The sequence below is a fragment of the Giraffa tippelskirchi genome, chromosome 4 (assembly GCF_054371585.1).
Source record: "Giraffa tippelskirchi isolate mGirTip1 chromosome 4, T2T-mGirTip1v1.2.pri, whole genome shotgun sequence".
NCBI classification, from domain to species: Eukaryota; Metazoa; Chordata; class Mammalia; order Artiodactyla; family Giraffidae; genus Giraffa; species Giraffa tippelskirchi.
The window spans coordinates 96,749,174-96,775,834 of NC_137278.1; the positions used below are offsets into that span (position 1 = coordinate 96,749,174).

Genomic DNA, 26,661 nt, shown 5'->3' on the forward strand with positions numbered 1-26,661 from the left:
CAAGCGTCTTTTAATTTCATGGCTGCAGTCACCACCTGCAGTGATTTTGGAGCCCAAAAAAATAAAGTCTGTCACAGTTTCCATTGTTTCCCCATCTATTTCCCATGAGGTGGTGGGACCAGGTGCCATGATCTTAGTTTTCTGAATGTTGAGTTTTAAGCCAACTTTTTCACTCTCCTCTTTCACTTTTATCAAGAAGCTCTTTAGTTCTTCTTCACTTTCTGCCATAAAGGTGGTGTCATCTGTATATCTGAGGTTATTGATATTTCTTCTGGCAATCTTGATTCCAGCTTGTGCTTCCTCCAGCCCAGCGTTTCTCATGATGTACTCTGCATATAAGTTAAATAAGCAGGATGACAATATACAGCCTTGATGTACACCTTTCCCTATTTGGAACCAGTCTGTTGTTCCATGTCCAGTTCTAACTGATGCTTCCTGACCTGCATACAGATTTCTCAAGAGGCAGGTCAGGTGGTCTGGTATTCCCATCTCTTGAAGAAATTTCCACAGTTTGTGGTGATCCACACAGTAAAAGACTTTGGCGTAATTAATACAGCAGAAGTAGATGTTTTTCTGGCACTCTATTGCTTTTTCGATGATCCAGCGGATGTTGGCAATTTGATTTCTGGCTCTTCTGCCTTTTCTAAATCCAGCTTGAACATCTGGAAGTTCATGGTTCACACATTGTTGGAGCCTGGCTTGGAGAATTTTGAGCATTACTTTACTAGCGCGTGCTGCTGCTGCTGCTAAGTCACTTCAGTCGTGTCCGACTCTGTGCGACCCCATAGATGGCAGCCCACCAGGCTCCGCCGTCCCTGGGACTCTCCAGGCAAGAACGCTCGAGTGGGTTGCCATTTCCTTCTCCAATGCATGTGAGATGAGTGCAATTGTGAGGTAGTTTGAGCATTCTTTGACATTGCCTTTCTTTGGGACTGGAATGAAAACTGACCTTTTCCAGTCCTGTGGACACTGCTGAGTTTTCCAAATTCGCTGGCATATTGAGTGCAGCACTTTCACAGCATCATCTTTTAGGATTTGAAATAGCTCAACTGGAATTCCATCACCTCCACTAGCTTTGTTCATAGTGATGCTTCCTAAAGCCCACTTGACTTCACATTCCAAGATGTCTGGCTCTAGGTGAGTGATCACACCATCATAATTATCTGGGCCATGGAGATCTTTTTTGTATAGTTCTTCTGTGTATTCTTGCCACCTCTTCTTAATATCTTCCACTTCTGTTAGGTCCATACCATTTCTGTCCTTTATTGTGCCCATCTTTGCATGAAATGTTCCCTTGGTATCTCTAATTTTCTTGAAGACATCTCTAGTCTTTCCCATTCTATTGTTTTCCTCTATCTCTTTGCCTTGATCACTGAAGAAGGCTTTCTTATCCCTTCTTGATATTCCTTGGAATTCTGCATTCAAATGGGTATATCTTTCCTTTTCTCCTTTGCTTTTCACTTCTCTTCTCACAGCTATTTGTAAGGCCTTGTCAGACAACCATTTTGCCTTTTTGCATTTCTTTCTCTTGGAGATGGTCTTGATCCCTGCCTCCTGTACAATGTCATGAACCTCTGTCCATAGTTCTTCAGGCACTCTTGTCTATCAGATCTAATCCCTTGAATCTATTTGTCACTTCCACTGTATAATCATATGGGATTTGATTTAGGTCATACCAAAATGGTCTAGTGGTTTTCCCTACTTTCTTCAATTTAAGTCTGAATTTGGCAATAAGGAATTCATGATCTGAGCCACGGTCAGCTCCTGGTCTTGTTTTTGCTGACTGGATAGAGCTTCTCCATCTTTGGCTGCAAAGAATATCATCAATCTGATTTCGGTATTGACCATCTGGTGATGTCCATGTGTAGGGTTTTCTCTTGTGTTGTTGGAAGAGGGTGTTTGCTATGACCAGTGCTTTCTCTTGGCAAAACTCTATTAGCCTTTGCCCTGTTTCATTCTGTACTCCAAGGCCAAATTTGCCTGTTATGCCAGGTATTTCTTGACTTCCTACTTTTGCATTCCAGTCCCTTATAATGAAAAGGACATCTTTTTTGGGTGTTAGTTCTAGAATATCTTGTAGGTCTTCATATAATGATTCAACTTCAGCTTCTTCAGCATTACTGGTCGGGGCATTGACTTGGATTACTGTGGTATTGAATGGTTTGCCTGTGAAAACAACAGAGATCATTCTGTCATTTTTGAGACTGCATCCAAATACTGCATTTGGACTCTTGTTGACTATGATGGCTACTCCATTTCTTCAAAGGGATTCTTGCCCACAGGAGTAGATGTAATGGTCATCTGAGTTAAATTTACCCATTCCAGTCCACATACTTACTATATAGAAAAATAATATTTCTTTTTTACTCTGATGAGTTTGTTAATTCATGGAACTAGCCCACCCTCCCCCCCAAAAGTAAGACTTTCCAACAGAATGTAGTCACTCCAAACATTTAAAATGGGAAAGCAAAGAAAGTGAAAGTGTCTGCCATGTCTGACTCTTCATGACCCCATGGACTGTAGCCCACCAGGCTCCTCTGTCCACGGGATTCTCCAGGGAAGAATACTGGAGTAGGGTGCCATTCCCTAGGGATTGAAGCCATGTCTCCTGCATTGCAGGCAGATTCTTTACTGTCTGATCCACCAGGGAAGGCGACAGGGGAAGCATACCAAGGCACAACTAATTGAGCATTTCTATACCACGGTCAAAGGGAACCCTGACCAGTGTGTGTTAGATCAAAAGTCATCTTCTCATTTGGACCTTGCAAAGTAAGGAGTCAGCCCTGGGGAGCTGTCTGGTGAATTGTGGGATGTTTAGTAGTGTCCTTGACCTTTATCCTCTAAATGATACCAGTTGCACCCCTCTCCAAGTGGTGACCATGTACATTGTCTCTAAACGTTACCAGTGGTCTCTTGAGGGGAAAAATCTCCACTCATTGAGAACCACTGCTTTGGAAGATAATCCAGCATCTTTGATATGTAAAGACCCTCAGTGATCTGGCCTTGACCTGTCTTATCTCAGCCCTCTCACGTGTTCCCATTGAGCGCTCCAGTCATGCTGAGCCCACTTGAGGTCTTTGGACTCAAATCCCAACCCAGCACCTCCATGCCTTTGTACACCTCCTCCCCACTTCCTAAATGTTCTTTCTCCAAATTCATTCAGCCAATCCCTTATTAGCCTTCAAACCTCAGACAGGCATCATCCAGACACCCCCCCCACCCCCACCTAGATACAACCTTCATTTACTTCTCTGCCTCCTGACATCCAAGAAAGGGGCCAGCCTCAGACCCTGGAATCACCTTGCTCAGAGCTCCAGCCAGCCCCTTCGTGCACTACCTGGCGCAGACTTTGATGGCATCAGAATGTGAGCTAGTCTGCTTGGTTAGGGTGGGATCATGTCTTTCCTCTCCTTGTCTGCAGTACCTGGCTTCATGCCCAGCATGGAGTAGATGCTGAGTAAATGAGCGTGAGAGGAGGGAGGGATGCAGGGGGAGATGAAGGGAAGCAGGGAAGGGGGAGAAGGAAGGGCAGAAAGAAGCAGAAAGGCTGCTGGAGATTTTTCTATTACAGGAGTAGTAAATGTTGCTTTCTGCGTTCAATTTTTATTTCTAGAAGTCCATTAACTCAGCCATAAAAGTAAATGCTGGTCCCTCATAAAAACCATATATATGTATATCAATAAAGGGAGGCCCTTAGCACATACATCAGTTTCTGGGCTATTATTATTTTTTTAATCTCAGGCAATGTACTTTACCCTCTTACCAATGATTACTGCTTATCCCAGAAGGTCCTTATTCAAAAACTGGCCCTTCTTGGATGTCCCTCCTTGCTGACAGTGTTGAGGTCGCCCTGACCCCTGATTCACCCTTTGCCCTCTGACCATTCAGTTCACTTATTCCATTCTGAGGTGTTCTGGTCCTCTGCTGGCTCTGTCAATGAAGGGTTTGACATCCCTTTGAAGGCTGCAAATGGAGTTCCCCTTCCCATTAGATCCTAAAGGAGGAACTGCACAGGAGGCTCCTAGAAGTGGCTGAGCAGATGCATTTCTGAACAGAAAACTGGCTTTTAATCTCCTGGCTTCCCTAGAGCTGGGGGTCATCTTCCTTTGAAAGTATAGTGTAAAAAAATGTGTGTTAGTCACTCAGGTGTGTCCAACTCTTAGCGACCGCATGGACTGTAGCCCACCAGGCTCCTCGGTCCATGGGATTCTTCAGGCAAGAGTACTAGAGTGGTTTGCCATTCCCTTTTCCAAGGGATCTTCCGAACCAAGGGATCAAACCTGGGTCTCCAGTATTACAGGCAGATTCTTTACCATCTGAACCACCAGGGAAACTAAGCCCTGTATTTGGGATGGAAAAGTCACCATGGATGAACAAATTTAAAAAATCTAAGAGTATACGGAAAATCAGCCCAGGTTCTCAGATGAATGAAAGACTTCCTTTTCTTCCTGAAATAATACTTTTTGAGATATTTGCCAGTTGTTTTCCCACTTTCTAACTTATCACCTCCTGGTCCTTAGAATTCAAGCATTCAAGGCTATTCTGTGCTCATTGTCTCAAGGGAAGAATTTGTCAAGCAAAAAAGCGGGAGCGAAGGGGTGGTATTGAAGACTTGAAATGAGGTTAGCCTGGACTGAGATGTGTGTAAGTAAAACATACCCTCAAGATTTTGAAGGTTTAGCATTTAAAAAAAAAAGAACACTATCCAACTAACAAAGTTTTATTGCTCATATGTTGAAATGATAACATTTTGATACCTTGGGTTAGAATATTATTAAAACTAATTTCAGCTGCTTTTTACTTTTTAAATGTGGAAAATTCCTAGAAAAATTTAAATTATATATGTGAGGGTTTTTTTTTAATCATGGATGGATGTTGAATTTTGTCAAATGCTTCTTCTGCATCTATTGAAATGATTATGTGGTTTTTGTCCTTTGTGTATTTTGTGTGTCACATTGACTGATTTGCATATGTTGAACCATACTTGTGAAGTTGGGATGAATCCCACATGGTCATGGTGTGTGGTCTTTTTCACGTGTTGATGGATTCAGTTTGTGAGTATTCTGTTGACAAGTTTCGCATCTGTATTCATCAAAGATTTTGGCCTATAATTTTCTTTTTTAGTGCTGTCTTTGGTTTTGGTATCAGGGTGATGGTGGCTTCATTGAGGGCTTCCCTGGTGACTCAGATGGTAAAGAATCCACCTGCAATTCGGGAGACTTGGATTCGATCCCTGGGTTGGGAAGATCCCCTGGAGGCCGTGGCACCCTACTCCAGTATTCTTGCCTGGAGAATCCCATGGACTGGGGAGTCTGGTGGGCTACAGTCCATGGGGTTCTAAAGAGTTGGACGTGACTAAGTGACTTTTCTTGGGGAGTGTTTCTTCCTCTTCAATCTTTTTAGAAAAGTTTAAGAAGGATCAGTATAACTTCTTTGTATGTTTGGTAGAATTTGCCTATGAAGCCATCTGGTCCTGGACTTTTGTTTGTAAGGGGTTTTATTATTATTATTACTACAGATTCTTTTTCATTTTTAGTGTTCAATCTGTTCAAATTGTCTGTTTCTTCTTGATTCAATTTTGGTGGGCTGTGTGTTTCTGGAAAGTTGTCTGTTTCTTCTAGGTTTCCAATTGGTTGGCATATAATTGTTCACAGTACTCTTTTATGGTTTTTTGTATTTCTGTGGTATCAGCTGAGATTTCTCCTTCTTCATTTCTTATTTTGTTTATTTGGGTTCACTCTCTTTTCTTCTTGGTGAGCCTGGCCAGAGGTTTGTCAATTTTGTTTACCCTTTCAAAGAGCCAGATCTTGGTTTTATTGACTTTTTCTATCATTTTTTTAATCTCTATTTTATTTATTTCCTTCCTTCCTTCTGTTCACTTTAGGTTTTGTTTATTCTTTTTCTAATTCTTTTAAGTGGCATGTTGGGTTGTTTATTTGAGATTTTTCTCGTTTTTTTGAGGAAGGCCTGTATCACTATGAACTTCTCTCTAAGAGCTTCCTTTGCTATATCTCATAGATTTTTTTATAGTTGTTTTTTTCATTGTCATTCGTCTCAAGACGTTTTAAATTTCCTTTTTATGGACTCATTGACTTCTCAGCATCTTATTTAATCTTCATGTCATTGTTTTTTTTTGTTTGTTTGTTTTTTCTCATTTGTTTTCCTGTGGTTTATATCTAGTTTCATGCTATTGTGGTCAGGGAAGATGCTTGAAATAATTTCTGTACTCTTAAATTTGTTAAGGTTAGTTTGTGCCCTAATATGTGGTCAATCATAGAGAATGTTCCCTGTGCACTTGAAAAGAATGTATATTCTAATATTTGGGGAGTGCAATGTCCTGCTAGAGAAGGTTTCGAGAAAAGGGAACCCTCCTATACTGTTGTTGGGAATGTAAATTGGTGCAGCCACTATGGAAAATAGTATGGAAGTTCCTCAGAAAACTTCAGTTGTGTCTGACTCTTGCGATCCCATGGACTGTAGCCTGCCAGTCTTCTCTGTCCATGGGATTCTCCAGGCAAGAATACTGGAGTGGGTTGCCATGCTCTCCTCCAGGGGATATTCCCAATCCAGGGATTAAACCCATATCTCTTATGTCTTCTGCGTTGGCAGACAGGTTCTTTACCACTAGTGCCACCAAGGTATAGACTATAGAATAGCTAAAATAATCTTGACAAAGAAAAATGCAGTGGGAGAAATCACTCTAATATGAAGGCTTAATTTACAGCTAGAGTAAAAAACACAGTGTGGTACTAGCAAGGGAGATACATATAGAACAATGGATTAAAATTGAGAATGCAGAAATATTCCCATACAAATACACTCAACTGATTTTTAGCAAAGATACAAAAGCAATTCACTAGAGGAAGGATGGCCTTTTCAACCAACAGTATTGGAGGAATTGGCTATCCACAGGCAAAATAAAGAAAATAAACCTCAACCTAAACCTTACTCTTTATACAAAAATTAACTCAAAATAAATTATGGACTTAAATGTAAAATGAAAAACTTGGAATCTTTCTGGAGCTGACAATGGAGAAAATCTTTGGGATCTAGACCTTTGTAAAGAGGTCTTGTATTTGACACCAAAAACACAGTCTGTGAAAGGAAAAACTGAAAAATTGGACCTCATCAAAATTTAAAAGTTTTTCTCTGTGAAGGACTCTGATAAGAGAATGAAAAAGACAAGCTACAAACTGGGAGCAAAATATTTGCAAATGACCCATCTGACAGTGGATTAGTATTTAGAATATATAAAGATTCTGAAACTTAACAGTTAAAAAAATCCAATCCAACAATGGGCAAGAGACACAAATATTTACATTTCACTGAAGGCACATACATAGCAAATAAGAACATGAAAAGTTTATCATTAGCCATCAAAGAAATGCAAATTAAAACCACAATGATATACCTCTACATACCTGTCAGAATGGCCAAAATTGTACCCAACCCGGAAGCACCTACATAAAGATAGCACCATATGTGGGCAAGGATGTGGACAAAGTGTGTTGTTTATAATGATGTAAAATGGTACAGTCACTCTGGAAACTGGCAGTTTCCTATAAAACTAAACATGCAATTAGCATGCAACTCACTAGTTGCACTCAGGTGTTTATTCCACATAAATGAAATCTTCTGTTTGTACAAAAACCTGTCCATGAATGCTCATACCAGCTTTCTTTGTAATAGCCAAAAAACTGGAAGCCCAACATAGGTGTCCTTTAGTGGGTGAATGAGGGAAACGGAATACTATTCAGCCATTAAAAATGAATGAATTATGGATAACTGCTACAACTGAACCCCGAGAGGCTAAGTGCTAAGTGAAAAAAAAAAATCTCAAAAGGTTGCATGATTCCATTTATATAACATTTCTATAACATCCTGGTCAACAAAAGAGTCCAAAAGGCAGTACTTGGATGCAATCTCAAAAATGATAGAATGATCTCTGTTCATTTCCAAGGCAAACCATTCAATATCACAGTAATCCAAGTCTATGCCCTGACCGGTAATGCCGAAGAAGTTGAAGTTGAACGGTTCTATGAAGACCTACAAGACCTTCTAGAACTAACACCCAAAAAAGATGTCCTTTTCATTATAGGAGACTGGAATGCAAAAGTAGGAAGTCAAGAAACACCTGGCATGACAGGCAAATTTGGCCTTGGAGTACAGAATGAAGCAGGGCAAAGGCTAATAGAGTTTTGCCAAGAGAACGCACTGGTCATAGCAAACACCCTCTTCAAACAACACAAGAGAAGACTTTACATGTGAACATCACCAGATGGTCAACACCAAAATCAGATTGATTATATTCTTTGCAGCCAAAGATGGAGAAGCTCTATACAGTCAGCAAAAACAAGACCGGGAGCAGACTGTGGTTCAGATCATGAACTGCTTATTGCCAAATTCAGACTTAAATTGAAGAAAGTAGGGAAAACCACTAGTCCATTCAGGTATGACCTAGATCAAATCCCTTATGAGTATACAGTAGAAGTGACAAATAGATTTAAGGGACTAGATCTGATAGACAGAGTGCCTGACTTTGGTTGGACAGAGGTTCATGACATTGTACAGGAGACAGGGATCAAGAAAATCCCCATGGAAAAGAAATGCAAAAAAGCAAAATGGATGTCTGAGGAGGCCTTACAGATAGCTGGGAAGAGAAGACAAGTGAAAAGCAAAGGAGAAAAGAAAAGATATTCCCATCTGAATGCAGAGTTCCAAAGAATAGCAAGGAGAGATAGGAAAGCCTTCCTCAGCGATCAATGCAAAGAAATAGAGGAAAACAACAGATTGGGAAAGACTAGAGATCTCTTCAAGAAAATTAGAGATACCAAAGGAACATTTCATGCAAACATAGGCTCGATAAAGGACAGAAATGGTATGGACCTAACAGAAGCAGAAGATATTAAGAAGAGGTGGCAAGAATACACAGAAGAACTGTACAAAAAAGATCTTCACGACCCAGATAATCACAGTGGTGTGATCACTCACCTAGAGCCAGACATCTTGGAATGTGAAGTCAAGTGGGCCTTAGAAAGCATCACTATGAACAAAGCTAGTGGAGGTGATGGAATTCCAGTTGAACTATTTCAAATCCTGAAAGATGATGCTGTGAAAGTGCTGCAGCAAATCTGGATATGCCAGCAAATCTGGAAAACTCAGCAGTGGCCACAGGACTGGAAAAGGTCAGTTTTCGTTCCAATCCCAAAGAAAGGCAATGCCAAAGAATGCTAAAACTACTGCACAAATGCACTCATCTCACATGCTAGTAAAGTAATGCTCAAAATTCTCCAAGCCAGGCTTCAGCAATACGTGAACTGTGAACTTCCAGATGTTCAAGCTGGTTTTAGAAAAGGCAGAGGAACCAGAGATCAAATTGCCAATATCCGCTGGATCGTCGAAAAAGCAAGAGAGTTCCAGAAAAACATCTATTTCTGCTTTATTGACTATGCGAAAGTCTTTTACTGTGTGGATCACAATAAACTGTGGAAAATTCTGAAAGAGATAGGAATACCAGACCATCTGACCTGTCTCTTGAGAAACCTATACGCAGGTCAGGAAGCAACAGCTAGAACTGGACATGCAACAACAGACTGGTTCCAAATAGGAAAAGGAGTACGTCAAGGCTGTATATTGTCACCCTGCTTATTTAACTTCTATGCAGAGTACATCATGAGAAATGCTGGGCTGGAAGAAACACAAGGTGGAATCAAGATTGCCGGGAGAAATATCAATAACCTCAGATATGCAGATGACACCACCTTATGGCAGAAAGTGAAGAAGAACTAAAGAATCTCTTGATGAAAATGAAAGAGGAGAGTGAAAAAGTTGGGTTAAAGCTCAACATTCAGAAAACTAAGATCATGGCATCTGGTCCCATCACTTCATGGGAAATAGATGGGGAAACAGTGGAAACAGTGTCAGACTTTATTTTTTGGGGCTCCAAAATCACTGCTGATGGTGATTGCAGCCATGAAATTAAAAGACGCTTACTTCTTGGAAGGAAGGTTATGGCCAACCTAGGTAGCATATTAAAAAGCAGAGACATTACTTTGCCAACAAAGGTCCATCTAGTCATAGCTATGGTTTTTCCAGTGGTCATGTATAGATATGAGAGTTGGACTATAAAGAAAGCTGAGCACCGCAGAATTGATGCTTTTGAACTGTGGTGTTGGAGAAGACTCTTGAGAGTCCCTTGGACTGCAAGGAGATTCAATCAATCCATCCTAAGGGAGATCAATCCTGGGTGTTCATTGGAAGGACTTATGTTGAAGCTGAAACTCCAATACTTTGGCCGCCTCATGTGGGGAGTTGACTCATTGGAAAGGACCCTAATGCTGGGTGGGATTGGGGGCGGGAGGAGAAGGGGACGACAGAGGATGAGATGGTTGGATGGCATCACCGACTCGATGGACATGGGTTTAGGTAGACTCCGGGAGTTGGTGATGGACAGGGAGGCCTGGCGTGCTGCAATTCATGGGGTCCCAAGGAGTTGGACACGACTGAGCGACTGAACTGAACTGATAACATCTAAAACACAATTTTAGAAACAGAGATTATTGGTTTCCAGGGATGTAGGAGCTGGGGGAGGTAGATGTGGTGTTTAAGGGACAACAGGAGGGGCTGTTGCAATGTGGAACTGTTCTATATCTTGACTGTTGGTGGTGAGTACGTCAACCTAACCAAGTATAAAATTGTACACATGTCCACTCAAACGTTTACAAGTAATACTGGGGCTATCTGAACAAGTTGGTGGATCGTCAATATCCTTGTGAAATTGTACCTCAGTTTGCAAGATATTTGGGGAAACTAGATAAAGGATACAAGGGATCTCTCTGTATGACTTCTTATAAGTGCATGAGGATCTATACTTTTATTAGTAAGAAACAAAACTTTAATAAAAATAATAAGATACATTTTACTCAGTCGGGACATCTTAAAGTACAGCAAATGGATGAGAGAGAACCTTTTGGAAACTGTAACACAAGACTTTCTTACTAAAACAAAAACAAAAGAAACAAACAAAACAAAGAACTGTGGACCTTGATTCCATCTTGCAAATAGCAAAAGAAAGAATCCAGAGTCTTCATCAGCAGACTAATCAGCATACTTAGACAATATCCTGGTTTAGCTCCTGATATCATTTCTAATGCCCTGTCTACCTTTCTTTGTTGGCGATTTAAAGGCAGAAATTGCAGATTTGGTTCATAAAAAAAATTGATTTGCAGATCACCCCTTTCCATAAACTTTAACATTTGGCTGAACATTTTGAAAAGGCTCTAGGTACCCAAAAGAAAAATAAACCAGTAAACAAACAAAGCACATAATGTTCTGATTAAAGCAATTAAATCTACCCCCCTCTCCCTCAAGAGACAATAACAACTTTCCCTTGACAAAGACTACTTGCCAATACTGTAAAATAAAGGAGTGGAGGGGGAGACGGGAGCCCTGAAAAAATATCTACCCCATCTGAACGAAAATGAAACAGAATTGAGACTTCACTGGTGGTCCAGTGGTTAAATGTCAGTGCTTCCAAAGCAGGGGGACTGGGATTCAATCCCTGGTTGGGGAACTGAGATTCCCATATGCCTCAGAGCTTGGTCCAAGAAAAAAAGAACAAAATGAAACAGAACTACACTACCCCCTTGTTATTCCGAACAGGAACAATGAAGGGACTCTGAGGGCTATTGTAGTGCCCAATTTCCAGTGATTCCTCTAAATCAACCAGGAGAATTATCTTTAAAAATAAAAAACAAAAGCAAATCTTTTTGATAGATATGCATGCTACTCTGTCGATGTAAATTCTACCACAGTGTTTATCATTAAACCATTTAGGAATTTCAAATAGTGCTCAAACTCTTCCCATTACCCAGCCTGTGACTGTAACTCTTGGCCCTTCACTAGTCAACATGCTTTTCTTCTCTTTGACACCACATCAGTAAATTTTATTGGCAAGGATGTTTTATGTAAATGGAACTACCCATTCCAATGTTCCTCAGACAATTGCTGGAAACACCCAAAGTCTCTCCCGTGCATAATCCTTTAATAGTGCAATTTAGATGGCACCTTTGCTGTACCTAAAAATCCAGCTGAATCTCAATTTGAGCAATTATGTGAGCCCTAATTTTCTCTGGGCCAACAGACCTACTAAAGAATTCTGAAGACCAAACCCATCAAAATAGAAATGGACTCTTCTAAACCCTTCCCTGTTCTTGCTCAATACTCTATAAAGCCTGAAGCTAAGGAAGGATTGAGACCCAGTACAGAAGATTTTATAAATCAGGGATTCATTATTCCTTGCATCAGCTCTTATAAAACTCCAGGATTGCCTGGTAAGAAGCCTATCGATTTATGCAAGATCGTGCCACCATAAATAAAATGGTGATTCCTCTTTTCCCAGGAGTCTTTAACCGAAATTCCATTTTGTCTTCACCACTACTCAAAACCACCCACTTCACTGTGATGGACTTATGTTCATTCTTTAGCATCCTATTAGGCCCAGACAGTCAATACTTATTTCCTTTCTCATGGGAAAATAAACAATACACCTGGACTATTTTGTCTCAGAAATTTGCTGAAGCTCTCCTCTTATTTCTCTCTGATTAATTGAGATCTTAAAGATCTGAGATTTCCTTGTGATTCTCTTCTAATCTAATATGTAGATGATCTTTTACTACGTTCAAAAAATGAGCAAAATTTTAAGATTGATTTTTGTGTATTTATTAAAGACCTTAGTTCAGAAGAGACTTACACCCTTCAAAGAAATTCAGTTTTGCAGCAACAAGTTCACTATTTATGGCAAACAACATCACAAGAGGATAACTCTCTCACTACACTGAAAATTACAAACTATTCAGAATTTTCCAAGACCAACTTTTTAAAATACAACTTTGATGACCCTGATGCTGTGAAAGACTGAAGGCAAAAAGAGAAGGGGCACAGAGGATGAGATGGTTGGATAGTATCACAGGTTCAGTGGACATGAATTTGAGCAAACTCCAGGAGATAGTTGAGGACAGAGGAACTGGGCGTACTGCCGTCTATGTGGTCACACAGAGTCATGACTTAGGGACTGAACAACAAACAAGGATGATTGTATCTTTCAGACACTGTGCGCCAAGCTTGTCTAATATTAAATCTCCTTTTCAGAACTGAATCTTCAGAACTTGAATGCATACTTGGAAGATGAATAAACTTTCTGAAACCTAAGAACAGGTCTGCAACAACCCCAAACCTGGGTTGCCTAGTTGTCATAAACCATAAATGTTGACTCGATTACCTGGGAGTCATTAGAGGCCCATAGCTTATTTCAATCATCGTTTAGACCTGGCCGCTAAGACATAGTTACCTCATCTAAGAACTAAGTGGGCTTTCCTGGTGGCTCAGACAGTAAAGAATCCACCTGCAATGCAGGAGACACAGGTCGATCCCTGGGTTGGGAAGGTCCCCCAGAGAAGGGAATGGCTACCCACTCCAGCATTCTTCCCTGGAGAATCCCATGGACAGAAGAGCCTGGCTGGCTACAGTCCATGGGGTCACCAAGAGTCAGACACAACTGAGCAACTCACAAGAACCAAGCAGCAGCATCAAAGCTTTAGAAGCCTCAACTGGCGTAGTTGTAGGGACTCCACTAAATTTAATGGCTCTCCATGAATAGACTCCTTTATGTATGGAAAGTAGCCAGTGTTTCTCAACTCGTTGCCTCACATCCAATGAAACGTTACTCTTTTTCTTTCAACATTACTATCTATTGCTACAACACAGGAAACCCAACCTCTCCCCTTCCTTTACCTAAAGGAGAACTTTATGATTATTTGTGTGTCTTCAAGAATTTTCTATGTCTCCTACCAATTTATTACAGATTCTCTGGATAACCTTAAGCTGATTTTATTGGTGGGTGGCTCTTATTTAAAAACAGAAACCTGAAATTGTCAAGCAGGTTATGTTACCACAAACCCAAATTCACCTTTGGAAGAGAAGCTACTCCCCATATCAAATCAGCTCAGATATAATTGCCCTTACCTGGCTATACCAGCTGGAAAAGAATAAAAGAGCAAATAGTTATACTGATGATGGATATATTTTTAAGAGTAGTCTATGACTTCAGAAAGCTTTTCTTACATCGGCAGGATCCCATATAAAAACAAGGCAACAAATTAAAGAACTTTTAATGCCTTGCTTTCACTTAAGGAAATAGCTATAATAAAAGCGGAAGGTCACTCAAAATGCAAAGACCTTGAATCTCCCAGTCGTGCTCTAGCTGACCACTATGCCCAGGAAAAGGGCAGCATTACCAGGAGAACTGCTCATGTACTCACACAGGAAAGACAGGTGTTGGAAAAATTTAAAGAGGTGATTAGGCTATGGGAGACCAGCCCCTGATTCAGAAAGTGTAAGTGGAAAAAATTAGGATGCTAACTAATTAGATAATACTTGGCAGTCTCATGATGATTAAAAAAAAAAATTGGCACCGTCTCTGGTTGTGCCAAAGAAAATTTTAATGAAGCTTGGCAAAAATTTTTTATTACATCGTGTTGTTGTTTAGTCACTAAGCTGTGTCCAACTCTTTGCAACCCCATGGACTGTAGCCCACCAGGCTCCTTTGTCCAAGGGATTTCCCAGACAAGACTACTGGAGTGGGTTACCATTTCCTTCTCCAGGAGGTCTTCCCAACCCAAGGATCAAACTCATGTCTCCTTCTTTGGCAGGCAGGTTCTTTACTGCTGAGCCACCAGGGAAGCCCTGTGGTATTATACATAATAGCAAAAATCAATTGGCAGGGGTGTTAGACTAACATTAGTGGGGTAATTTTATAGGTATAATGAGGATGTTTCCAAAATATATCCCATCAGCTAGTGACACAATCCTGGAATAACTCTGAAGACCAGATGTAGCTAGGAACCAAACTTCAGGGATCCTTAAACTCTCCTTATGGACTTTTGTCAAAGCCTCCTGCCTGGGTTATGAATATATTCTGGTTATTGCCTGTTTGTTCTCAGAAAAGATTGATGCTTCTTCTCTGAGAGAAGCCATCTAACCATGGCAGGGCGGGGCAGAGAAAAAGAAAGAGATGAAAGAAGGGAGGAAAGAGAGAAGAGAAAGAAGATAAGTAAAGAAAAAACATTTTAGGAATCAGCGAAGTAAAATGGACTGGAATGGGTGAATTTAACTCAGATGACCATTATGTCTACTACTGTGGGAAAGAATCCCTTTGAAGAAAAGGAATAACCATCATAGTCAACAAGAGTTCAAAATGCAGTACTTCGAGGCAATCTCAAAAACGATAGAATGATCTCGGTTGGTTTCCAAGGCAAACCATTCAATATCACAGTAACCCAAGTCTATGCCCTGACCAGTAATGCTGAAGAAGCTGAAGTTGAATCATTCTATGAAGACCTACAAGACCTTCTAGAACTAACACCCAAAAAAGATGTACTTTTCATTATAGGGGACTGGAATGCAAAAGTAGGAAGTCAAGAAATACCTGGCATAACAGGCAAATTTGGCCTTGGAGTACAGAATGAAACAGGGCAAAGGCTAATACAATTTTGCCAAGAGAACGCACTGGTCATAGCAAACACCCTCTTCCAACAACACAAGAGAAGACTCTACACATGGACATCACCAGATGGTCAGTACTGAAATCAGATTGATTATATTCTTTGCAGCCAAAGATGGAGAAGCTCTATCCAGTCAGCAAAAACAAGACCAGGAGCTGACCGTGGCTCAGATCATGAATTCCTTATTGCCAAATTCAGACTTAAATTGAAGAAAGTAGGGAAAACCACTAGACCATTTTGGTATGATCTAAATCAAATCCCATATGATTATACAGTGGAAGTGACAAATAGATTCAAGGGATTAGATCTGATAAACAAGAGTCCCTGAAGAACTATGGACGGAGGTTCGTGACATTGTACAGGAGGCATGGATCAAGACAATCCCCAAGAGAAGGAAATGTGAAAAGGCAAAATGGCTGTCTGAGGAGCCTTACAAATAGCTGTGAAAAGAAGAGAAGTGAAAAGCAAAGGAGAAAAGGAAAGATATACCCATTTGAATGCAGAATTCCAAAGAATAGCAAGGAGAGATAAGAAAGCCTTCCTCAGTGATCAATACAAAGAAACAGAGGAAAACAATAGAATGGGAAAGACTAGAGATCTCTTTAAGAAAATTAGAGTTCCAAGGGAAAATTTCATGCAAAGATGGGCACAATAAAGGACAGAAATGATATGGACCTAACAGAAGCAGAAGATATTAAGAAGAGGTGGCAAGAATACACAGAAGAACTATACAAAAAAGACCTCCATGACCCAGATAACCACAATGGTGTGATCACTTACCTAGAGCCAGACATCCTGGAATGTGAAGTCAAGTCGGTTTTAGGAAGCATCACTATGAACAAAGCTAGTGGAGGTGATGGAATTCCAGTTGAGCTATTTCAAATCCTAAAAGATGATGCTGTGAAAGTGCTGCACTCAATATGCCAGCGAATTTGGAAAACTCGGCAGTGTCCACAGGACTGGAAAAGGTCAGTTTTTATTCCAGTCCCAAAGAAAGGCAATGTCAAAGAATGCTCAGACTACCTCACAATTGCACTCATCTCACACGCTAGTAAAGTAATGCTCAAAATTCTCCAAGCCAGGCTTCAACAATACGTGAAACATGAACTTCCAGATGTTCAAGCTGGATTTAGAAAAGGCAGAAGAGCCAGACATCAAATTGCCAACATCTCCTGGATCATCGAAAAAGCAAGAGAGTGCCAGAAAAACATCTACTTCTGCTTTATTAACTATGCCAAAGTCTTTTACTGTGTGGATCACACAAACTGTGGAAAATTCTTCAAGAGATGTGAATACCAGAGCAGCTGACCTGCCTCTTGAGGAATCTGTATGCAGGTCAAGGCTGCATATTTTCACCCTGCTTATTTAACTTATATGCAGAGTACATCATGAGAAACGCTGGGCTGGAGGAAGCACAAGCTGGAATCAGGATTGCTGGAGAAATATAAATAACCTCAGATATGCAGATGACACCACCCTTATGGCAGAAAGTGAAGAAGAACTAAAGAGCCTCTTGTTGAAAGTGAAAGAGTTGGCTTAAAACTCAACATTCAGAAAACTAAGATCATGGCATCTGGTCCCATCACTTCATGGGAAATAGATGGGGAAACAGTGAGAGACTTTATTTCTGGGGGCTCCAAAATCACTGCAGATGGTGACTGCGGCCATGAAATTAAAAGATGCTTGCTCCTTGGAAGAAAAGTTATGACCAACCTAGACAGCATATTTAAAAGCAGAGACATTACTTTGCCAACAAAGATCCGTCTAGTCAAAGCTATGGTTTTTCCAGTAGTCATGTATGGATATGAGAGTTGGACTATAAAGAAAGCTGAGTGCCGAAGAATTGATGCTTTTGAACTGTGGTGTTGGAGAAGACTCTTGAGAGTCCCTTGGAATGCAAGGAGATCCAGCCAGTCCATCCTAAAGGAAATCAGTCCTGAATATTGATTGGAAGGACTGATGTTGAAGCTGAAACTCCAATACTTTGGCCACCTCATGCAAAGAACTGACTCATTTGAAAAGACCCTGATGCTGGGAAAGATTGAAGGTAGGAGGAGAAGGTGATGACAGAGCATGAGATGGTTGGATGACATCATCGACTCAATGGACATGAGTTTGAGTAAACTCTGAGAGTTGGTGATGGATAGGGAGGCCTGGCGTTCTGCAGTCCATGGGGTCGCAAAGAGTCAGACCCGACTGAGTGACTGAACTGAACTAAAAAGAAAAAGGAAATTGCCTGCTTTTGTTTTCCCAACTCGTTTTCACTTATTTCTCTAAAGAGAGGGACATGTATTTTACTGGTATTTTTATTAAATAACTTCATAAACTTTTGCCTTCTACTGTGAAACTAATCATCCAAAATTCTCGCAAAAAAAAAAAAATAGAACTAGAGGAATTCTAAAACAAAATTAGCAAAGCTCTCAGAAACCCTTAACTCCCATAGCCTAAAGTATTATCATTAGCTGCAATGTCTAAGCAGGAGACGTCAGGGACACGGGTTTGATCTCTCTCTGGGTCAGGAAGACCCCTGGAGGAGGGCATAGCAACCCACTGCAGTATTCTTGCCTGGAGAATCCCATGGAGAGAGGAACCTGGGGTCACAAAAGAGTTGGAGTTGACTTAGAAACTAAACAACAAACAGTCTCTGCAAGGTCTATGACCTGGAGATTTAGTGAAAGGACCATGTCAGTTAACAGCAGTAAAACCCCCAAGGTATTGGATCTTAGATTTATGTTTTCCAGCTCAAAGGATACATATATATATAATCACAGACACACATAATCATATATATGTATGGTCCGAATCCCAAAGAGCCAATCTAACTCACCATATAGAGTTGTCATGGACAACCATGTAGCCCTTGATTTCCTCTTAACCAGCCAAGGGGAAGTTTGTGCCATAGCAAATACTTTGGTTGCACATGTATAAACACAAGTGTACATAGAACAGCTTTGAGTAAGCTAGAAGAAAAAACCATCTGGCTCTCTTGAAGAGACTCCGGTGGACTACAGGATACACTTTCATTGCCTGGGTCTCATCATCTAGACTTGGCTCCAACCCAATGCCAAAGGCTAATAGTATTCTACTTCTGATAATTGTCTGTGTTGCAGTTGGCTGATGTAGCCTGTCCAGAGACTTAAAGCTTCTGCGAAGCCACTGTCACATAAGAATTTCAACAACTCCTCCTACAATAGAAGGAGAAGGAAAGATTAACTTTCGATTAACCACAGACTACATTCAAAGGACACTTTTCTGATCATAATCAACAAAAACCTGGCAACGGTAGCAATCTGGATATCATGACTGATGTCTCATGGCCTGACTTCATCTGCCCTTGACCAAAGTGAATGAGAAAGGGAAAAAAAAAAATAGAGCAGCCTGTGATATTCAGAAACTGGCCTGACTGTCACAGCGAGGTGTGTAAGTCTTCTAGTAGAAAGAAACAATTTCACAGCTTCCCATTCTCAGACAAGGTCTCTCTGAGACCGTGATGAAATGAGACCTAGCAAGGTCACTTCATAGTTTTGCCTAAGTATGGAAAAACCAAGGTCACTCTGCCACTCAAAACTACCAAACAGCTCCTGTCTCAACCAAGTGAGTGATGCTGTTCTTTTACTAATTACAACTTTGCCTTCCTTCTGATCTTCTCTCCCCACAGGTAAGAGTTATTAAGATAAGCAATCATAGAATTACCCCTGCTTTCTGACATCCAATCTAGAGTGTACCCCCACTTCCTTAAACCCACTTCCAAATCACCCACCCAAAGACTAATCTTACAGCAGATTCTTCCTCTCACTCTGCCTGAGAGAGTCCCCCACCACACACACATACAGTATGTCCTCCATTGCTAGTAATAATTGTTGTTGTAGTTGTTTAGTTGCTAAATAGTGTCTGACTCTTTATGACCCCACGTACTGTAGCCTGCCAGGCTCCTCTGTCCAAGGAATTTCCCAGGCAAGAATATTGGAGTGGGTTGCCATTTCCTTTTCCAGGGGATCTTCCCAACCCAGGGATCAAACCAGCATTTCCTGCATCAGCAGACAGATTCTTTACCACTGAGCCACCAGGGAAGCCGAGTGAGTAATAAACCAGATTGCTAACTACAGATATGTCCCCTGTGGTCTTTGGCTGGCGAGCATTGACAAATTCATCATAGGAAGAGTCATAACAAAGATAATACCTTAGGGAGAATCATCTGAAACTAATATGTGGGAGGGGCCAGAGAAAAGGGCAGGGTGATTTTTTTTTAGGAAGCAACCATGTGAGTCTGAAAGGAAAGGGATGAGCTAAAACTACAGTCATTGGAATAAAGACAAAGAGACAAGGGACACTTGGAAGAAAAGTTTGTGGGAACTGAGTAATTATCATTCTTTTATCCAGGCAACCAATGCCTGCAGGACAGAGTGCTGATCAAGACAACCAAATCTCTCTTCTCAGAGAGCTCATACTCCAGTGAGGGCAGTGAGATGGAGACCATTTGGGCACGAGATAAGAAAGGACACAGACAACAGAACCTGGGATGTGATGGAAAGTGGACAGGAAGCGTGGTGGCAACACCTTGGGCAGGCTGGTCATTGGGAAGGTCACTCTGCCAACATAAGTGATGAGCTGGGGCTTGAACAGGAGGCAGGAGCTGGTCACACAGGGAGCTTGGAAGGAGTATTTTGGACAGAGGGACAGATAAGGGGGAAGAGCCAGAGGTGGAGTTGAGGAAAGGCACCAAGTTTGATTGCAGAGTGGTGGGAGAAGGAGAGAGTGCCACAAAGTGACACTGGTGAGGAAGCAGGCCAGTGACCTGGAGGCCAAGGGAAGACGTCCACTGCAGAGGGGACCAAACTGCACAGACGCTGCTCACCCCTAGAGCCCCTTTCCTCACCCATTTCTTCTTTCCTGCTTCCCTTCCCATTTCCTTCTGGGGATCTGGGCTCTCTGAACAGTGGTGTTCTAGCTACAGGACACTGATGAGCCACCCTCCTACCTCTTCCTGGCTTGTAAGGGGGGCAACTTGCTAGCCTCTGGCTCAGCATTTGAAACGATCTTCCCTGCAGGAATTTCAAATACACCCTACTAAAATTCCTTGTGCACAGAACCAACCTTCAGCTTTACTTCATCATTACAGAAGTAACCTCCAGAAATGCCCAAAGTTTGGTAATGGATGGTTAAGCTCGTGTCTGCGAATGAGACCAAATTCAAAATTCAAGTTGCTTTACCATAGCTTTCTTTTAACTAGTTCATTGCTTTGCCTGTGCTGGGTCTTCATTGCAGCATGTAGGATCTACAGTTGCGGCATGAGAATTCTTAGTTGGGGCATGCCAGATCTTTAGCTACAGCATGTGGGATCTAGTTCCCTGACCAGGAATCGAACCCATGCCCCCTGCATTGGGAGCTTGGAGTCTCAGCCACTGGACCACCAGGGAAGTCCCTCCATAGCTTTCTTCTTGGCCATTTCCCCACAATAGGTTTTGTATTTTGCTAAACTATTGTCTGGGCTTCCCAGGTGGCACTAGTGGTAAAGAACCCACCTGCCAATGCAGGAGACAAAAGAGAAGTGGGTTTGATCCCTGTGTTGGGAAGATCCTCTAGAAGAGGGCATGGCAACCCACTCCAGTATTCTTGCCTGGAGAATCCCCATGGACACAGGAGCCTGGTGGGCTACAGTCCATAGAGTTGCACAGAGTCAGACACGACTGAAGCGACTCAGCATTCATGCACACAAACTATTGTCTGTTGTGACTTCATCTTTCAGTTGTTTTTTTGTTGTTGTTTTTCCTTCAAGGGAACTGTGCTTCTTCCTACTCTAGAATCTTCACATTGGTTGGGTTTTTTTTTTTTTTCTCATAATTGTTTTCAACTTTTATCTATATCTCTGTTTCTTTGCTGGACACCTTTGAGACAATACTATCTGAGCTTGGTGCTTTGCCTAGCTGAAATGCATCCCGCCTGTTAATAATCATTTCTACCAATGCCCTTTCACTCAGTCTCCTTCTGAACATCAACTGTTGTTCCTAGATTTTGGCGATTCTTCACTCTCCCTCTGTGAGTCATGAAACTGTCTTTTTAAAAACTAGTCTTTATTTCTTTTGTACTCTGAGCCGCTCTTCCCCCCATGCAAAAACATTTGATGTCTCGTATATGTGGTTTAAAAGCCAATGATTATGAATGCTGCTTGCAATATTGAGCCTCTTAGTTTTTTTAAATCTTTCTCTGATTAAATTCATATAATGATGAATTCTGCTTGTCTTTTATAATCCCCTTATCTCTATTCTGACTTCCTCTTGTCCTTAAAATAAGAGAGATAGAAACAAAAGCCGCTCTGTTGTTCTTTGTATCCTTAATTGAATATATTTCTTAACCATTTTCGCTTTTTAAAATTGTATTCAATGAATTGCATTCTTTTGAATATTTTGGACTGCATAATACAACCATCAGTCCAATTCACTTTTTTCAGTTTTTAAACCTTTATAAGAATGTTTTCCAAATTTATGGTTACCAAAGGAGGAAGATTGGAGGGAGAAACTGGGAGTTTGGGATTGACATATACACGCTACTATATCTAAAACAGATAACCAACAAGGACCTACTGCACAGCATAGGGAACTACACTCAATACTCTACAGTCACCTATAGAGAAAAAGAATCTGGAAAAGAGTGGATATGTGTGTATACATAACTGAATCACTCTGCTGTACACCTGAAACTAACACAGCATTGTAAGTCAACTATGCTGCTGCTGCTGCTGCTAAGTCGCTTCAGTCATGTCCGACTCTGCGACCCCGTAGACGGCAGCTCACCAGGCTCCCCCGTCCCTAGGATTCTCCAGGCAAGAATACTGGAGTGGGTTGCCATTTCCTTCTCCAGTGCATGAAAGGGAAAAGTGAAAGTGAAGTCGCTCAGTCATGTCCGACTCTTAGCGACCCCATGGACTGTAGCCTACCAGGCTCCTCCATCCATGGGATATTCCAGGCAAGAGTACTGGAGTGGGGTGCCATTGCCTTCTCCGAAGTCAACTATACTCCAATATAAAATAAACCTTTTTAAAATATTAGGGTTTTCATAGGATGTTAGAACTAGGGAAAACATCATTTATCACAGTCCACTCATTGAACAGACCAGGAATTTGAGGTTTGGAGAAGCTAAACTATTTGTCCAAAATTAAGTGGTTCATTGGTGCTGGTGTCAGGACCAGACACCTGGTCCCTATCTGCTGGTCCAGTGATGTTTCCATAACAGAACCGAGTCTCCATTTAAAGTGGCATCTATGTTTGAATACCATCGGCTTAAGTCATCATTTTCACAACTTGTGGATTAATCGTTTTTCCTCCAGTATTTAACACCTACAAAGGGGAAATCATCCAATAAAATTCAGAAACAGACTCTATCCTTCAAGGTCCCTGCAGGTCCCTGGACTCATTGTTGACAGAGTGGGCAGTGAAAGTCCCTGTGCTTTATTTTCACCTTTCCTGCAGATATGGTATATAACTTCAGTTGTATTTTCCCCTTGGGCTTTCCTAATGTGATGGATTCTAGTTACAGACAGACCCTAAGAAAACCCTCATCTAGGACAGTCTAAAAACAAGATATACAGCATCATTTAGGACATTCACTTTGGGAAAGTGCACTTACTTTTTCTCCAAAAATGTGATCTTCCCACCTCTCATGTTAATTAAGAGTACATTTCTCATCCTCTCCCACTAAGTCCAAGATTCATGGCAATTTAGAATGTTCCTTGGGTTTGCTTACTGTTCTAGTGAAAAGGGGAGGGCTGATAAATTAAGCCTGTGTCCTTATGTTGTTTTCTCCATATGGTGGCACATAGTGAGTCCCTGAGATCAAGTTCTGCTAAAGTCCAAAATCATGGGAATTTGCTGGCCCCCAGGAAAGTTGAATTGAGAGCTGTTGGTCCTAACCTGACCTTGGTTCTTTGTGATGTTAGTAGGAAGAAATGCTTTAACTCTCCAAAGAGAGTCTGATCAACCTTTCTGATGAGTGAAACACAGATTTTAATCTTAGTATCCTTGAAAGTGAAAGTGTTAGTCTCTCAATCGTATCTGACTCTTTGTGACCCACAGACTGCAGCCCACCAGGCTCCTCTGTCCATGGAATTCTCCAGGCAAGAATACTGGAGTGGGTAGCCATTCCCTCTCCAGGGGATCTTCCCAACTCAGGGATCGAACCTGGGTCTCCTGCACTGCGGCAGATTCTTTACCGTCTGAACCACCAGAGAAGCCCTTAGTAACCTTGGCTACAAGTTATTGAAACCAACTTGAGTCAACTCACACTTGAAAGAGAAATCAGCTTCAAGGACACAGACCTATCACAGAGCCAGGGCTGACAAGGCCTGGAAAAGCCCTGAGGGGGAGCCCAGGAGGAGTTCTGTCCACTGCAGCTGCTTTGCTCTGGGAATCTGTTCTAAGAATCCACAAGAAGAGGCTTCCTGGCACCCAGCCCAGAAATTCCCCAGAGGCTGTGTGTCACCTGGGGATACCCTCTCTCTGTTCTGATTCCAAACTCCCTAGCCGGGGCCCAAGATAAATGGAGGTGGGATACAAATACAATTTGCATGGTTCTTTGTGACTCTAACCTGAGAATAAATGTTCATAAGGGCACACCCTCAATTTCAAACATGCACAAAGACCCACATACACTCACACACATTGTCTAAGGAAACACTCCTTGTAGTTTTAAACGGTTGTTGTCAGTTCAATTGCTCAGTCATGTCTGACTCTTTGTGACCCCCTGGACTGTAGACCGCCAGGCTTCTTCTTTGTCCATGGGATTCTCCAGTCAAGAATACTGGAGTGGGTTGCCATTCCATCCTTCAGGGGATCTTCCTATCCCAGGAATTGAACCCAAGTCCCCTGCAGCTCCTTCATTGCAGTCAGATTCTTTACATGCTTTTTTTCCTGGCTGGTATCCAGTGGTAGTATTCTCAGGCAATTCATAAATAAAATACATTGCTTCATGCACAAGAAGATTTAGAGAAAGGGAAAGGAAGAAAGCAGGAAGAAAATCTATCACTCAGATTATTGATCGATCTCAGATAGAAAACACAGGCTCTGAAACATCTGATATAAACATCAGGAAGGAACAACTGACCTAAGCAAACCAGAAAAATAATCATTCATTAATTTTAAAAATAATTCAATGAGACTTTCTGGTTTGAGCACACATTATTTCTTCCAAATCTCACAAAAAATGACTATAAAGAGATTTTTTAAAAAATTGATTTACAATGTTGTGTTAGTTTCACGTGTATAGCAAAGTGATTCATTTATATCTAAATATTCTTTTTCAATTTCTTTTCTATTAAAGCTTACTATAAGATATTGAATATCTTTCGTTGTGCTACACAGTAGGACTTTCTTGTGTATCTATTATAGTGGTGTGTATCTGTTGGTCCCAAACTCCTAATTCATCCTCCGCACCTTCTCCCCTTTGGTAACCAGAGGATTTCTTTCTGTGTCTGTGAGCCTGTTTCTGTTTTGTGAATAAGTTCACTTGTATCTTTTTTTGTAGATTCCATATATAAGCAATATCATATGTTAACCATTTTAGGTTCCTACAAGATATTGAGTAAAGCTTCCTGCGCTATACAGTAGGTCCTTGTTGGTTATCTATTTTATATATAGTAATGTGTATCTGTTAATTCCAGCCTCCTAATTTATCCCTCCCTTGCCTTTCTTCTTTGGTAACTATAAGTTTGTTTTCTGTCTGTGAATCTTTCTGTTTTGGAAATAATTTCATTTGTATCATTGGTTTCGACGCCACATACCAGCGATAACATGTGATTTTAGTCTTTCTCTGACTTAACTTCACTTAAGTGTGACAATCTCTAGGTCCATCCATGGTGCTGCAATGGCATTATTTCACTCTTCTTTATGGCTAATATTCCACTGCATATATGTACCACATCTTCTTTATCCATCCCTTTGTTGATGGACATTTTGTTTCTATGCCCTGGATATTGTAAATAGTGCTGCCATGAATATTGGGGTGCATGTATCTTTTCTTTTCTTTTTTTTTTTGGTATCTCTTCAAATTAAGGTTTTCTCCAGGGGTATGCCCAGGAGTGGAATTGCTCCATCATATCATAGCTCTATTTTTAGTTTTTTAAGGAACCTCCATACTGTTCTCCATAGTGGCTGCACCAATTTACATTCCCACCAACAGTGTAAGAGGGTTCCCTTTTCTCCACACCCTTTCCAGAATTTACTGTTTGTAGATATTTTATGATGGCCATTCTGACCCGTGTGAGGTGGTACCTCATTGTAGTTTTGATTTGCATTTGCCCTTTTCTTCATTATACTTGCTTTGCAAAATCCCTACCCAGGCCAGATGCAACCCCCTGCCTCCGCTAAGCCTGCACCTGCACACCTAGGCTATTACAAGTTCTCCTGACTGCCTCCCAAACCTATTTTCCATGCAGCAAACAGAGTGACTTTCTAAAGCCACATTATCCCTTAAAGCCTTTATAATAGAGTCAAAACCCAGTCATATACTTTATGGGGCCCTTCCCTAACCTGACCACTGCTTGCCTCTCCAGGCTCCTTTTTCAGCACACACCCCATCCCCACCTATGCCCCTCTGTACTTCACACTTTGCAGTTTCTGGAATGTTCTTTGTTCTCCCTCCCTTCTCTGCCTTTACTCGTGTTGCTCCCTCCATAGGTAGTGGTATCCCACTTGTCTCTCAATCCTTCCTGGGATGTCATTCTCTCTAGGAAACCTCCCAGACATCCTTCCTGTGTGCTCCATGGACTACTCTTTGGCAGCAGCTCTGAGCCCGTATGGCAAGTATGTGGTGTTTACTTGCTTCTCTTGCTACAATGGGAACTTTTCAAGGGCAGGACATGCATTATGTTCACTATTCACACAACACTGACTGGCATTCAGAATGCTCATCATAAGTAATTATTGAATCATCTCGAATTTTGTGAACTATGTTATTTAAGTATGCTGGATTTATTCCAGAACCCCTCAGATACCAACATCCCCAGAGGCTCAAGCCCCTTATATAACACAGTGTGGTACAGTCAGGCCGCTGTATCCATAGTACTGCATCTGATAGATCAGTCAGTTACAGATGGCACTGTGTGTGCTAA

At 41.3% G+C, this 26,661-nt stretch overlaps 1 long non-coding RNA gene across 1 annotated transcript in view; it reads right to left on the reverse strand.

The window, feature by feature from the left end:
• Positions 1 to 218: 218 nt before the first annotated feature.
• The window catches only part of LOC145503900 (uncharacterized), a 30,173-nt gene continuing 3,730 nt past the window's right edge, over positions 219 to 26,661 (reverse strand). The window contains exon 2 of the long non-coding RNA XR_014051891.1: positions 219 to 2,166. This is a non-coding gene — a long non-coding RNA (uncharacterized LOC145503900). The remainder of the gene's footprint in view (positions 2,167 to 26,661) is intronic.